Source organism: Prionailurus bengalensis, chromosome E1 (assembly GCF_016509475.1).
Source record: "Prionailurus bengalensis isolate Pbe53 chromosome E1, Fcat_Pben_1.1_paternal_pri, whole genome shotgun sequence".
Taxonomy (NCBI): Eukaryota; Metazoa; Chordata; class Mammalia; order Carnivora; family Felidae; genus Prionailurus; species Prionailurus bengalensis.
This window is the reverse complement of record NC_057347.1, coordinates 11,859,131-11,874,102: the sequence shown is the minus strand read 5'-3', so window position 1 is coordinate 11,874,102 and position 14,972 is coordinate 11,859,131.

The window sequence follows — 14,972 nt, the reverse complement described above, 5'->3', positions numbered from 1 at the left end:
GGCTACTTTCCAGAATTGGGAAGGAGGGACTCTGAGAGCTTGGCAGGGGGGAGGGTGCTGGCCCCCACAGCCCCTGGGGCCATCAGAAGCCTGGACAAGAGGTCCTGGGATAGACCGTGCTGGCTGTTCTGATGCTCCCATGAGTCAGTACAGGACACGTGGTTCCATCCAGGCTCTCGGAGAAAGAAGAGACAGACTCTCTGAGATCACCTCTGCCGTCAGCGATAATCCAACCCTGCGGTCACAGATAGGGCCCCTGGAGCCCAGAGAGGTTGCCCCAGTCACCCATGGTCCTATAGCCGGTTGGTGGCCAACGGCCAGAGCCAGGAAGTGGTCAGCACCCTCCCATCTCACTGCCCTGACCTCGATGATCCAGCCTCTCCTCCCGCGGTGTGATGTTCAGGGCCAAAGGAAGAGCCCAGTTCTCCAGGGAGCCTATGTGGCAGCAAAGAGACCAGAAGAGGACGTCAGCCTGTAGCCAAATGGTGTGACTTTGTTGATTTATTTTTTTAATTGTGGTAAAATACAGATAGCATAAAACTTCTCCTTGTAACCACTAACAAATGCACAATTCAATAGCATTAAAGTACATTCGCCATGCTGTGCGACCGGCCCTACTGTCTAGTTAGTGCCAGAACTTTCTCATCACCCCAAACCCATTTGCAGTCACTCTCCATTCTCCCCTCCCTCGGCCCCTGGAAACCACCCATCCACTCTCCGTCTGTGCATTTGCCTGCTCTGCAGATTTCGTATGAACAGAACCAAACAATGGCCTCCTGTGTCTGTCTTCTTTCACTTACCGTATCTCCAAGGTCCATCCGTGCTGTGGCATGCATCAGGGCCTCCTTTTTTATGACCACATAGTATTCCTTTGTGGGGGTAGATTACACGTTGATGTTTACCATTCGCCTGTTGAAGGACACCTGGGTTGTTTCCATCTTTTGACGACCGTGAACAGCGCTGCTGTGAACAACGATGTGCAAGGTTTTGTTTGAACACCTGCTCTCCGGGGTTTTTTTTGCGTGTATACCTAGGAGTGAAACGGCTGAGTCATATGGTCATTCTATGCTTAGCTTGCTGAGGAACCAACAAACCGATCTCCACAACAGGCTGGAATTTTCCCTGGCCCTTCCTGTCCGCATGCAGCAACCCCCGCCCCTTCCCAGGCAGCCCCCCACCACCCCCTGCAGCCCGCCTGTGCTCCTGGGCTCCAGGCCCACTGCCCATGCTTGCTCGACCTCTCGGACGTCCCCGTGCGTTGTCCTTCTCAAGTCTGCTCCACCGGCACTTGCCCCTTTCCTCCGACATTGACATGCCCTCTGCCCAGTGTCCCTGCTGCATGGGCCCCAGCAGGTGACAGGCCCCAGCCTCAGGCTGGCATGTGAGCCGTAGGTCACGGGGGTAAGGGTGGCGTGCCTACCGTGTGCTGCTGGTCTAACTATACCTGTTGCCCCATGTGATCCTCACAGCGAGCCCTTGAGGCAGATACCAGTATTGTCTCCATTTGCGGATGTGGAAACCAAGGCTCAGAGAGGTTCAGCCACTTGCCCAAGACCACACAGCTAGTAAGCAGTGGCGTGTGGGCTTGAAACAGGCAGGCTGTCTCCTCAGGGTTGAGACAGATCGCGGGGCTCCCGGGAACAACAGAAAACCTCTCTGACTTGCAGAGAAGAAGGTCAGAGATTAGGACGTGGGCTCTATAACAGACAGAGGTGGGAGAGAGGGTGGCTCTTGGGAGACGTGCCTCTCTCAGGGGGCTCAGGTCACAGTGAGGGTCCTCCCGGGGGTGGCTGTCATCAGGTCCTGCGTTTACCAGCTACTGTGGCCCTCAAGGGCCTGCTGAGCCCGGGGGAGTTGGCAGAACCTCGTGGCAGAAAGCACGTTGGAGGTGACAGGTAGCTGGGAGATGATGATTTTGCTCCGGTGCGACCGGCACACAACATGCGATTTTTCGGTGAGATGGTTTGTGTCACTGCCGGCAGGCTGCAAGCGCAGGGGTGAGTACGCGCCGACGCGGAATATAACCCTCAGCTCCATCAAGAACCCAGGCGGCAGGCGGCGGGGGCGGGGAGGGGGGCGGTGCCCACGTGCCCACACGTCCACGTGCCAGAGTCTGAGCACAACACCTCAGCCGGGGGCCATTCCACAGACCCTTCCCCCAGATGAAGAGCCAGCCGCCAGGGCCTGGCAGGGGTGGCCCCCACCCCCTAGGGCAGCGACTGGCCTCTAGGTGGGCCTCCTTCTGCAGCAATGTCTTGGCAGGAAGTCTGGGTGATCATCTGCGGCTGCATTAGACCTGAGCCAGGTCTCGTGCTGTCTCCCCAGCCTGGGCTCACGCTCAAGTTCCAGCTGATCCCTGAGGGCCAAAGGCAAATCAGCGTGCGGGGCCCTGCCCTAGGTGCAAGATCACACCGGGGAAGGCGGGCCCCGTGGTCGCCTTCCTGAGCACGGGCCACACAAGCAAAGGAGAAGGTGACAGTGAGCCGTGAGGACCCCCCCCACTCTCTCCCCTGCAGGGATTCCGAGTAGGGGTGGCCACCTCAGGAGGCCCGGGGAGCCCCGGGCACATGTGTCAGCACCGAGTGGACGCCAGGAGCTCGCTCCTGGGCAATCCAGCTAGCCAGGGGACCTCGGCTCTCCCGTGGATACGGTGGTCTCCCGGTTCCAGCCCCCTGAGCCTCCTCTCCCTGGAGCCTCTGGAAAACGATTTCCAGATCCAGGAAGCCGAGGATCAGGTCCCTGATGGCGGAGACCTCGTAGGTACCTGCTGCTCTGTGAATTCCATGGGAGAGAGGGGCATTTAAACTGGGACAAGAAGGAGGAGCGGGAATTAGCTAGGCAGGGGAGGTGGTAAGGGTGATAGACAACGGGATAATGTGTGAAGACCCCAGGGCAGGAGGGACAGGGCCTTGGGGGGCTGAAACAAGCCCATGTGGCTGCTAGTGTAGATGGGGACAGGAAGCAGGGGTGAGGGGACGAGACAGAGGTGGGCAGAGACTCCACTCTGCACCTGCCTGGTGGCCTTAGCTTGTTATGGCACCTTTAGCCATCAGCCTCCCGTTACAGTGACCTCCCCACACCCCAGCCTCCTGGGTGACTGTAAATGTCTTCTAGGTCAGACTGTCTTAGCCTCATCTGTACCCGGCCCAGGGACTGGTCAGCGCCTGGTGGGTGTCTGCGGGACCCATAAATAAATAGATGTTCGAATTAAACCGATCTCACAGAGAGATAGAAACCGGGGTTAGGTGAGGTTGAAGGACCTGTGTCCGTGAGTGCGGTAACCCTGAACTCCTGGGAGGGGTGGGGCAGCCCCCCTGGGTGGGGCTTCTGGAAGGCAAAGGGTGTGTTTAAAGAAGCCAGACTGGGAGAAAGAGAAAACAGGTCTCCACACCTCTCCTGGGAGGTGAAGCACCTTCTTGAAAACTTGGAAGGCTCCCTGGAAGAGGTGATCCCAAGGCAGCCGGCTCCTCCCATCGCCCTGGGCTTCTGACCCACTGTCCCCGGAACCCAGAGGCCCCGCCCATTCCCTTTCCGGCAGGGGCTCCTCTCCTCTGGTTTGCAGGCCTGGAGGGAGGGAGCAACAGGGAGTGGGGAAGGAGGCAGACGACCTGTTCAGGACACTGGTTGATTCATCAGGCTTTGCTGCTTTCCGCAGCTCTGCAACCTTCAGCTGCATATTCAGGCTGGCTCCTGGCTTAGCCCTGCCTGCGTCTGTGCTGCTCTATTTTTACAGCCCTGGGGAGGGCTGACGAAAACATTTAAAAAGACACAAAAATTAAAAAATTTAAAAGTCCGGTGCCAGCTGTTCTGTTTGGAAAGCAGGCTGACATCTGTGTTCTGTCTCATTGAGCTGCATGCTGTCCCCACATCCACCCCCCCCACACACACCCGATGGCCCAGGGGCTTAGGAAACCCCTGGCTCAAGCCCCCACTTTGCCACTCACCCTCTGCGTGACCTTACCCAACCCCCTTCCTGTCCTGTGCCTCAGTTTCCACAATGTGACAAAGAGAAGTTCGGACAAGTGGATTCGTGTTTGAATTTGGGTGGCTCGAGAACTTTCTCCATGCAGGAGAGGGGTGTGACGGGAGGAGGTGGCGTCCCTTCCCTGTTTCAACACCCCCTCCTTCTCCATCCCTTTGAGTAATTCCTCTAAAAAAGCTCCACTTTTCAACCTGAAGGAAGGGTCCGGCCAGGACCCTTGCAGTGGGCTGGGAGGTTGTGGGGACAGGGGTCGGCATCCCTGAGTCGTAGTCTTGACTCTGCAACTCACTTTCACCGTGACCTTCCGGCTCTCAGTTTCCGTATCTCTCGGTTCCCCGTGTGGGGGCAGAGTCGCCAGGATGCGGCGCGGGTGCACCCCCATGATGCGGTGTCCACACCAATATCTCTGTCCCGCAGGGTCTCTGCAATGTGACCTCACCTCGCCCCCGGAATCCGGGAATCCGGGAGAAGGTGAACTCACGCAGGGGCAACAGCACGTGCAAAGCACCCTGAGGCTTAGGACAGAAAAGACATTGCAGTTTCCGCTTGGTTTGCCGCGATGTCCCTCAGGCAGTGCTGATGTCTGAGGTCATTGTCATGCTGTGAGGAAGCCCAGGGACAAGCCCTGAGCTCATGCCAAGCGGAGACTCCGAGGGGCTCTGGACTGCACTTGCATCCAGGAGAGCTCCCAGAATTCCTGAGGAAGGGGGAGAAGCAGTAGGGTTGCTGTCCTAGCCACTAAGATTCGGGGTACGACAGTAGCCGGTGCAGACCCGGTGAGTGCAGAGTGGAGCGCGGGCGGTCCTTCAGAAATCTCGGGCAAAGACTGGGGTCCAGAGCTGCAGTGGCGGCTTTAACAGAGGGTAGCCGTGGACGCTTTGCTGAGCTGGCTCCTCTGGGCCAGGGAGCCTCTTCTGTCAAGTGACGGATGGGATGATGTCAAGTGATCAGCTGTACCGGTGCTCCCAGAGCTGCTAGTCCTCCCCTCCGCTGGGCACCAGGAGGTATGCATTCCATTCTCACCCCACCCCCACCCCCAGCCCCGCACCCCCACTCCCCCAAGGAGGCGTGGTACCCGAGACTCGAGGGTCAGGGAAACCACACCATAGTAGTTAGTAGATGCTACATCCTGGAAGAGAGGCCAATGGCTGGTTCTCCACGATCTTGTCTTTGACTTGGCAACCGCTAAGGCCTCACGTTGAGATGGTGTCACAAGGCACTGAGCACCCCGTGGCCTGGTTCCTGAAGATCTGTGAGGAGAGAGGCCTCATCCCCCCAAACCCAACCTTTGTGGTATTAAGCCACTGAGATTTGGGGGTTGTTACTGCAGCCTGAGATAACTGGCCTGAGTGATGTGATGCGGAAAACAATCACAACTACGGATTTCTCATCTAATTGTTGAGCATCTGGGCGATCGCAGGCACTCAATCAAGCCCTGGCTGTTATTACAATGCCAATTCCCGTTTCTCGGGCGAGTTTTCCCCGGGAAGAGATGCCGAGGCCAAGCTCTGAATGCAAGGAATGTATCCAGAAAGCGATTCCAAGGAGCATGGACACGGGAGTGAAAACGAGGTGGGGCAGAAAAGGAGGTTCAGTAGTAGGGTGTAGGGAGGACCCGGTTACTGCTGTGGGCAGCTGGGGTTCAGCTCTGCTGGGGACCTCTGGGACAGCGGTCAGCACACACCAGGTTGTCCCCACCCGGAAGGTGAGGGAGCTGCGGATCTGCCCCTCAGCGCCCATGGGTGGCGAGCTGAGGGCGGCTGGTGGGGGGAGGGGGCAGTTAGCTCCCAATCCCGGGGCCCAACACCAGCTTGCTCTGGGCGCCGGTGCCTACACACAGGATGGGGAGGCATCTGCTTTCGCAGCCAGGAGGGGGGCTCCGGCAGCTGGGTGCACTCCCAGATCCGAGCTCGACCCCAGTCCCCTGACTTCCCGGCTGGCCTGGACCGTGCGCGCTCAGGGTGGGCCCTGGCGTCCAAAACCAAGCTCTGCGCGGAACGGACAGCTTGGCGCGCTGGGAGCGTTGGCGCTGCACCTGCCTGAGTGACCGTGCGGACTGCGAGCAAGCCGGGCGCGCACCTGCCGGCCCGGCCGCCCAGCCTCCCTCCACCGCGGTGCCCGCCCGGTCTGCACGGGGGTCCCGTCGCCCCCATGCTGCCTGCCGCCCCGCGGGGGCGGGAGAGCAGGGCGGCCTCGGAGAGAGGCGGCGACACCCGGGGAGGGGGGTGGTGCTGGCGGAGGGGCCGGTTCTCATACCAGCCCTGCACCTTGCGGGGTGGGGCCCCCTTTCGGCTTTTCAGAAAACGGGAGAAGAAACTTGACACTGCTCATCGTGGACCTTGGGGGGTGGGTGTCCAGAAAGAGCTTTGTATGAAGCAGCTGGCAACTTCTAACCCCGGCTCTGCCTTCCTCAGCTGGGTGACCTCGGACAGGACACTTCACGGCTCAGGCTTACCGCTTCAGTTCTCGTCTCTAAAAGGAGAGGCTTGGGCTGAACCGAACTGCGAGAGTCTTGTGTTAGGGGGGCTGACGAAGGAGTCTGCCAGACCCCGGGTGCAAATCCTGAGGCTGCTGCTTGCTGGTTGCCTGACCTTGGGCGGGACACGGCCTCTCGTCAAGCCCCAGTTTCCTCGTCTGTTGGGAAGATTGAGATGGTGGCGGTCACACCTGCCGCTGTATCACCCGGTATTCTCAGTCTCACGGATAACCGGGAAGGTCTTCCGCCCTCGCTGTGGGACCCTGAGAAAAATACGGGACCTCTCTGGTTGTAGTATCTGACCCTGCTTTGCCCAGATATTCGCACAGACAGATGGGGTGCTGGGTGTGATATGAGGGATGAGGGCCAATGAGGAAAGGACGAGGGTCGGCCGTGAGCATCACGATCCATCGGGAGAAACTGACGCGGACAGTATAGACCCCCCTCCTGGCAGGTGATCCCCGGGGACACGCTCCACCACTCCCACCCCCCTTCTGATTAAAAAAAAAAAAAAAATCAACTCCAGGCATCCATCATCTACTCATCCATCCTTTGGACACACTTAGCAACTTCCAGGCCTCTGGAGAAGGAGGATTCAAGACAAAGGTACGTGTAGTTGAATTGGGGTGAAACATGTGCAAACAAGTAACTCAAGACCCAGAGGCTTATTGAAATTTTGGAGTGTGGCGCCACACTGAGAAATTGCTCCCGCATCGTATCATGCTATAAAAGCCTTCCAAAGGAGACAGGGCGGGTCCTGCGTCCAGAAGGGGACACCTCACCTGGGACAAGAGTCTGCACCCTTCTGACTCCCAGGAGCAGCAAAAGATGTTCGGATTCTAGGGCTGGAAAAGAACAGGCGAGGCTGCCAGACATTCAGTGTGGCCTGAGCAACGGGTAATGCCAAGGGGAGTCCCTCTCCCCGACAGTCAGGGCTTGCCTGGAGTAGCCAAGTTCTCGTTTGTCCTGTGGGCCCGAGCGCGAAGAGACCCCAGCATCAGTTGGTTCTGACTTCTCCCCACCTGTGGGCAAGCGGCCGCTCAGATGAAGTTTCAAATGACTTTAAAGATGTGTGAATGTAAATAAAAACACAACAGACCCAAATTTACAGGATGCAGCGAAAGCAGTGCTAACAGGGAAGCTCATAGCTGTAAAAGACCACGTTCCCAAAGAAGGAAGGGGGCGCCTGGGTGGCTCAGGTGGTTGAGTGTCGACTCTGATGTCGGGTCAGGTCACGATCTCATGACTCGTGAGACTGAGCCCTACGTCGGACTCTGCGCTGAAAATGCGGGGCCTGCTTGGGATTCTGTCTCTCCCTCTCTCTTTCTGTCCCTTCCCCGCTCTTTCTCTCTCTCTCAAAATAGGTAAAATAAACATTTAAAAAAACCGAAAAGAAGGACGATCCCAAATCATCAACCTACCTTTACCACTGAAGGAACTAGAAAGAGAAGAATAAATTAAGCCCAAAGCTAGCAGAAAGAAGGAAATAAGATTAGAGCAGCGATCAATAAAATAGAAAACAGGAAACAAGGGAGAAAGTCAGTGAAACCACATTTGCCTCTTCAGAACATGACAAAGTTAGCAAAACCGATAAGCCATTAGTTAGATGGACGGAGAGAGACCAGGATAAGGGGGCGGGGGACTCAAGTTATTAAAATCAGAAATGAAAGTGAGGACATCACTACTGATTCTACAGGAAGAAAACTGATTATAAGAAGGTTGCACACCAACAACCTACTTGAAATGGACAAACTTCTAGAAACACACGACCTATCGATACTGAATCACTGAAAACCTGAATAGGTGATTCATTCAGTAATCAAAAACCTTCTGACAAAGAAAAGCCCTAAACCTGACGACCTCACTGGTGAATTCTCCCCCAAAATTTAAAGAAAGACTAACACCAGTCTCGCCCAAACCTTTCCAAAAAATTGAAGACAACACTTTCCAACTCATTCTACAAGGCCGGCATTACCCTGAAACGAAAGGCAGAGGAAGAAACTACAAGAAAAGAAAGCTACAGATCAATACCCTTTACGAATATTGATGCAAGAATCCTCAGCAAAATGCTAGCAAACTCAATTTAGCAGCATATTAAAAGGATTGTACACCATGACCAAGTGGGATGTATTCCTGGAAAGCAAGGATGGTTCAATATACAAATATCTGTTCGCCTAATATACCACATTCACGGGACTAAGGAAAAAAATCCCACAAGAATTGCTTGCAGGCACTCAGACGGATAATTGTACACCCATGCGCACAATAATCAAAAGGTGGGAATGATGTAAGCCTCCAATGATGGAGAAACAGATCAACAAAATATGGTCTACACACCCAACAGAATATTAGTCAGCCTTAAAAAGGGAAGGAAATTCTGACACACTACAGCGTGACTGAACCTTGAAGACATTATGCCAAGTGAAAAAAGCCAGTCACAAAAAGACAAATACTGTGTGACTCCACTTACATGAGACACGTGGCGTCGTCGACTTCATGGAGACAGAAAGCGGAACGGTGGTTGCCAGAGGCAGAAGGAAAGGGGATGGAAAGTTCGGGTTGGTTTGTTTTTTGATTTGTTCTAATGTTCGTTTATTTTTGAGAGAGAGACAGACAGACAGACAGACAGAGTGCCAGTGGGGGAGGGACAGAGAGAGAGGCAGATACAGAATCCGAAGCAGGCTCCAGGCTCCGAGCTGTCACCATAGAGCCCGCCGTGGGGCTGGAACCCACGAACCGTGAGATCATGACCTGAGCTGAAGTCAGATACCTAACTGACTGAGCTACCCAGGTGCCCCGAGAGTGAGTGTTGAATGGGGACAGAGTTTCAGTTTGGGAAGATGGAAAAGTTCTATGGATGGATGATAAAAACGGTTGCAGAAAAATGTGAAAATATGTCATGCCACTGACCTGTACACTTAAAAATGGTTACGCTAAGCACCCTTCCGTACAACTGTAGCCCCAGCAATTCAGGAGGCTGAGGCGGGGAGGGGGGGGGGATCGCTTGAGCCCAGAAGCAACAGGTTGTGCCAGGAGAGCTGGACCTCCCCAGGTCGGAAGTGGGGCAGGTAAAAAATGGTTAAAAGAGTAAAATTTGTGTTGTGCGTACTTTTCCACAGTAAGAACGTATACGTAAAGTTCGTAAAATAAAAATAACGAGCTGTGACCTAGGAGCCCGCGGTGTTGGGGAGATCTTACACCCGTAACGAGTTGTAGTGACACCATAACAAGGTATTGATGAATGTGGTCCTAGGAGGGGTTGAGCGAAACGCCACGGGCAGCCGGGGTGGGGAGGATATGCTTGTCACAGAGGGACTGAAAGCTTCATTTGAGCTGGACCTCCCAGGAAGGCGGGGTGGAGAGGGCCTTACAGGCTATGCACTGCCTAGGCAAGTCCTGGAGGGAGGTGAGGGCTGTCCCGGGTCTGCTGTGACTGGTATCAGGACCCGGGAGAAGGGCAATCCAGGGGAAGGCGGGCCTCCCCTGCTCTCATCAATCCTCGGGCTTCCCTGCTCGCTCCTGGGGCTCGGGGAGGTCTCTGAGGTCCCGCTGTCTCTCTGCTCTTCCTTCTGCGGTGGAGACTTATCCTGGGGAGGCGTTCCTCCTGGCCCTGGGGTGGGTGCTGGCAGTTGCCAGGGATACGTGCCCCACGCGCAGGCTCAGAAGAGCGACTGCAAGTAGACAAACCTGACCCCGGCCAGGGATGGAATGTTCTAATTAGCTTGGACGGAGTCCTGTATTTAGCTTTACTCCAGGTTCCAGGCGTGGGATTGCATGCCCCAGAACCGTAGGGATCCCAGTCGGAATCAGGGATTCCTGGGAAGGAAGAGGAGAGAAATGGATGTTGAGATCAATTCAGAGTGCTCAATGTTAAGAGATATCACAACAACTGGAAAAGAATGATATAGTTATTAGAAGTGCCTCCGGCTGCAACAGAAAATGCAACCAACAATGAGTTAAACGAATAGAAGCCCGGGGTTCCGCGGTGGCCAGCACTGATTGAACTGGGCGGCATCGTTCCCCCAAAGAGCCAGGCTCCATCCACACACTTGCTTCTCGACTCTTGGCGTGCTCACTTTTATTCTTTACTCGCGTGATGACTGCCATAGCCCCAGGAATAATACCCGCGTTCAAGGCAGGGGGATGGGGGACAGATCAAATCTGCAGGCTCCCTTCCCACATCATCCTCCTTATTGGGATACCGGAGCCTGTCCAGATGCTGCTGAAGAGACTTTCATTTAGGTCTGGGTCCATTTAACTGGGTCCTATGGCCACTCACACTTGCAGATAGGCTGACCAACCATCTGGGTTTGTCTGAGACTGAGGGAGGTCCGGGGACTTTTGGTGCTAAGACTGGACACATCCTGGGCAAACCAGATAAGCTGGTCACCCTAACGGGAAGAGGGCTGAGGAAGCAAACGTGGGGCTTCCCAGGCTCTATGGTAGAATGTTGCAAAAGAGGAGGGGGTGATGGTGGGTTTTGGGGGTAGCCATCCGCAGTGTCTCCCACAAACAACCAGGGTGGTGAAGGGATTCAAAATCAAGACATATCTGGAATCGGTGAAGGGACTAAAAAAATACCCTAAAAATTAGTAGACGTTCTACATTCTGGATATGGGTTGCAGTATCTTCTCCCAGTCCGTGGGTCACCTTTTTGCTTTCTTAATAGTGTCTTTGACAAACAAATGTTCTTGACTTAGCATAGTTTGATTTATCATTTTTCTCTTTATGGTTAGCACTCTTAGTTTCCTAAGAAACCTCTACCAACATCATGAGATACTCTCCTTTTTTTTAATGGCTTTATTGAGAGATAATTCACATACCATACAATCCACCCATCGGAAGGGTACAATTCAATGCTGGTAAGATATTCTGAGATGTGCCACCATCAGCAATCTAAGGACATTTGCATCATCTCAAAAAGAAATCCCGTGTCCTTTGGCTATCATACCCTTATCCTCATCCCTCCCCGACTCCCAGGCCTAAGCAACCACTCGTCTACTTTCTGTCTCAATAGATTTCCCTATTCTGCACATTACGTATAAATGGAATCCTACAATATGCGGGCTTTTGTATCTGGCTTCTTTGACATAGCATAATGTTTTCAAGGTTCGTCCATGTGGTAGCATGAGTCAGAATCTCATCCATCTTTATGGCCAAATATGAGGTCAGGGTCAAGATAGTGTCTCCTCCATAAGGATATCCAATTGACTTGGCACCATTTACTGAAAAGACCACCTTTTCCCATTGCACTCTATCATAAATTAGGTAACCTACGTGTGTGCTTGTTTCTGGACTCAATAATTTTTTGTTTTGTTTTGTTTTGTATTTTTTGGACTCAGTTCTATTCTTTCAGGCTATTTGGCCATCCTGATGTCAACCCCACAGCATTCTCCCTGAATAGAACTTTAAGAGCAAGTCTCGATATTAGCTTATCTAAGTCTTCCCATTTTGTTCTTCTTTTTAGTTTTTTTTTAATGTTTATTTTGAAGAGAGAGAGACAGAGAGAGAGAGAGAGAGAGTGGGGGAGGGGGCAGAGAGACAGGGAGACACAGAATCTGAAGCAGGCTCCAGGCTCTGAGCTGTCAGCACAGAGCCCGACACGGGGCTCGAACTTGGAAACAGTGAGATCATGATCTGAGCTGAAGTCGGATGTTTAACCGACTGAGCCATCTAGGCACCCCCTGTTCTTTTTTTTGAAACATTGCCTTGATTGTTCTTGGCCGTTTGTATTTTTTTTTATAAATTTATAATTGCCTATCAGTTTCTAACAAAACAAAACAAAACCAAAAAACCTGTTGGGATTTTTATTGCGTTTATGTTGAGTTGAGTTACAGAGCAGTTTGAGTAGATCTGACATCTTTGAAACGTTGAGTCTTCCATTCCAAAAAACATAGTATGTTTCTCTATTTAAAAAATTTCTCTCAATAACATTTCATAATTTTTAGTGTAGAGGTCTTATGTGTCTTTCAGTAGATTTATTCATAAGGGTTTTTTGTTGTTGTTTTCGATGCTATGCTAGAGTGAAAATGTTTTCATTTGGATCCTTGTCTTCAAATACCTGAAGGGCTTTTAGGTAGAGCAGAGGGCTGGTCACTGATTTAGTGCCTGGTGTGTGCAGGCAGGCCTGGAACCAAGTGCCGTCCATATTTTCCCATCTACTCCTTAACAGCCCTTGGACACAGGGCTATCCTATCCTCATTTGACAGAGGTGGAGCCAGGCCTGAGGCCAGGGCTCTCTGATGGCCAAGCTGCACCCGCTCAGTCTCGGGCCAGACCTGACATGGGGAAACCCGTGCCGATGGCTGCAACCCTCTGAGGATCTTTCCAGATAAGAAATTCTACGACTCCCAAATTCAAATCCAAGATTCGAATTTATCCAGCCCCACCCTAGTGCAAATATTAGTGAATCCTGACTTTTTTTTTAATAAGTAAACAAGTCACTCTATCAACTGAAAACACAATTTCTTAAGTCCATAGAACCTGAGTATCGTAATACTTTTTAACCATAACCTGAGTGAGGGTTAAAAGTCATCACACAATTTGTAAACAACACTTCAAGGGTGCTTGAGATCTCTGAGGGGAAAATGGCTTAAATGGAATGGCCCACACCTCCCCATGAGCTCCAGCCAGCATAGGCACCCAAAACTGCTGATAACCCCCACTGCAGGCCTCACAGACCCCTCGATCTCAGCATGAGCCAAATGGAACTCACATCTGCCTGTGTCTGGCCAACACTGGTCATACCTTTTGGTGACTCACATCCTTCCTAGGTTGGGGGAATTTCCCACACAGTGAGACAGAAGCATGCTTCCCAGAGGCCCCGGCAACCAGGCATCCATATGTGGTCTGGGCTTGGCCAGTCACACGAGCCTGGGTGAGGTGCTACAGAAAGTCTAGGAGCCACTCTGGTGACGGTGGCCACCAGGACGCCCAGGGGCACAGGTGCTGCAACCGTCTGGCCCGGGCGCAGGTGCTGAGTTCTTCCGGCCCCTCCCGAAGAGCCTGCGAGCTGGATTCTATCTTCTGCAACCGAGAACCTTGCCTGGAACACGCCCCTCCCCAGGCTCGCTCCCCGACCCCCTTTACAATAGAGAGCAACAAGGCCCCTCCGGCTGTCCATGCCTCCAGTCCAGCAGCGACCCTGGTGTCCCCCCTCCCCCTCCATCCCAGAGCCTGGGTCTTACCGACGATTCTGCTTCCTACAAAGCTCGAGGCTGTCCAGTTCACCACTCCCACCCTCACTCTGGAGTGATCTTCCTGGGAGGCAGACTAGGTCAGATGGCCCCTCACTGAAGCTCTCCAGTGCCTGTTTCCCCGGCTTATGAATTTTGCTGGGGAGCCTTTCCTCGGGGGACCACCCTAAGCTTTCCTACCCCAGTGCTGGCTCTGCCCCTCTCGTTCTCGAAGCCACGATCGCTTCTCCTGACCCAGGGCTTTTGCACATGCACTTCATCTACCAATAGCTTTATTCCACCCTTTCCTAACCCCTGCCCTGACTTTGCCTTTAGTCTTAGCTTCTGGGGGACTCATTTAAAAAAAAAAAGTTTATTTATTTTTGAGAGGGAGAGAGAGAGCACGAGAGCGAGGGCAGGGGAGGGGCAGAGAAGAGGGAGACAGGATCCGAAGCAGGCTCTGTGCTGACGACAGCGAAGCCCAACGCAGGGCTCGAACCCACGAACTGTGAGATCATGACCTGAGCTGAAGTCAAACCTTTAACCGTCTGAGGCACCCAGGCGCCCCCTGGGGAAGTCATTTTTGAGCCTTCCCCTCAGGGAGAGACATCTCTCACTTGGACCTTTGCAGCCCCTGTGCTTTGGGAGGCTCTGCGTGGTTGGTTCCCTGCTCATGCCTAGCCACTTATGAGCTATGTGCCCTCAGGCAAGTTACTGAATCTGTCTGGGCCTTAGTGTCCCTGTTTCTTCATCTGCAAAATACAGTTAGTGATATTTGCTACTCCAGATTCAGCTTCCACCCTTTTCTGCTCTGTCTGCGGCCCTAAGCTCACCCTTCAGGCTGCATTGTCCCCTGACTTCAGTGGGAGGTGCCATCTGAGCTCAAGAGAACGGAGCCGGAGGCGTCAGGGAGTCGCTTCCTAGCCCCTTCCTTGTCTTGGGCCATTTCTGTCTAAGGCACTGTAGTCACTCTGTAATAGGTCTCTGTGGAGCCAGGGGTGAATTCTGTTTCTATAGCCCAGAGCCGTTGAGAGGATAAAATGAGAAGACTCATGATGATACTCTCAGCACAGTGCCTGGCTCGCCTCATTTCAACTCATTACTTTTCCCTGTTTCTGTGAACAGACTGGATCTGCAATGCAAAGGCCTTTCTCAGCTGTGTCCCCAGAGCTTAGCACAGAGTTCAGCACATTTGATGAGCATTTGATGAATTAATGGTCCTATTTGCCTGTGTGCAGTACGGTCCTGGTGCCAGGAGAAGAGGCAAGAGTATCCACAAGGCTCCCTTGTGCAGTTGTTCAGGTTGTGCACTGCAAAAGTTGCCTGGCCCAGGAAACAA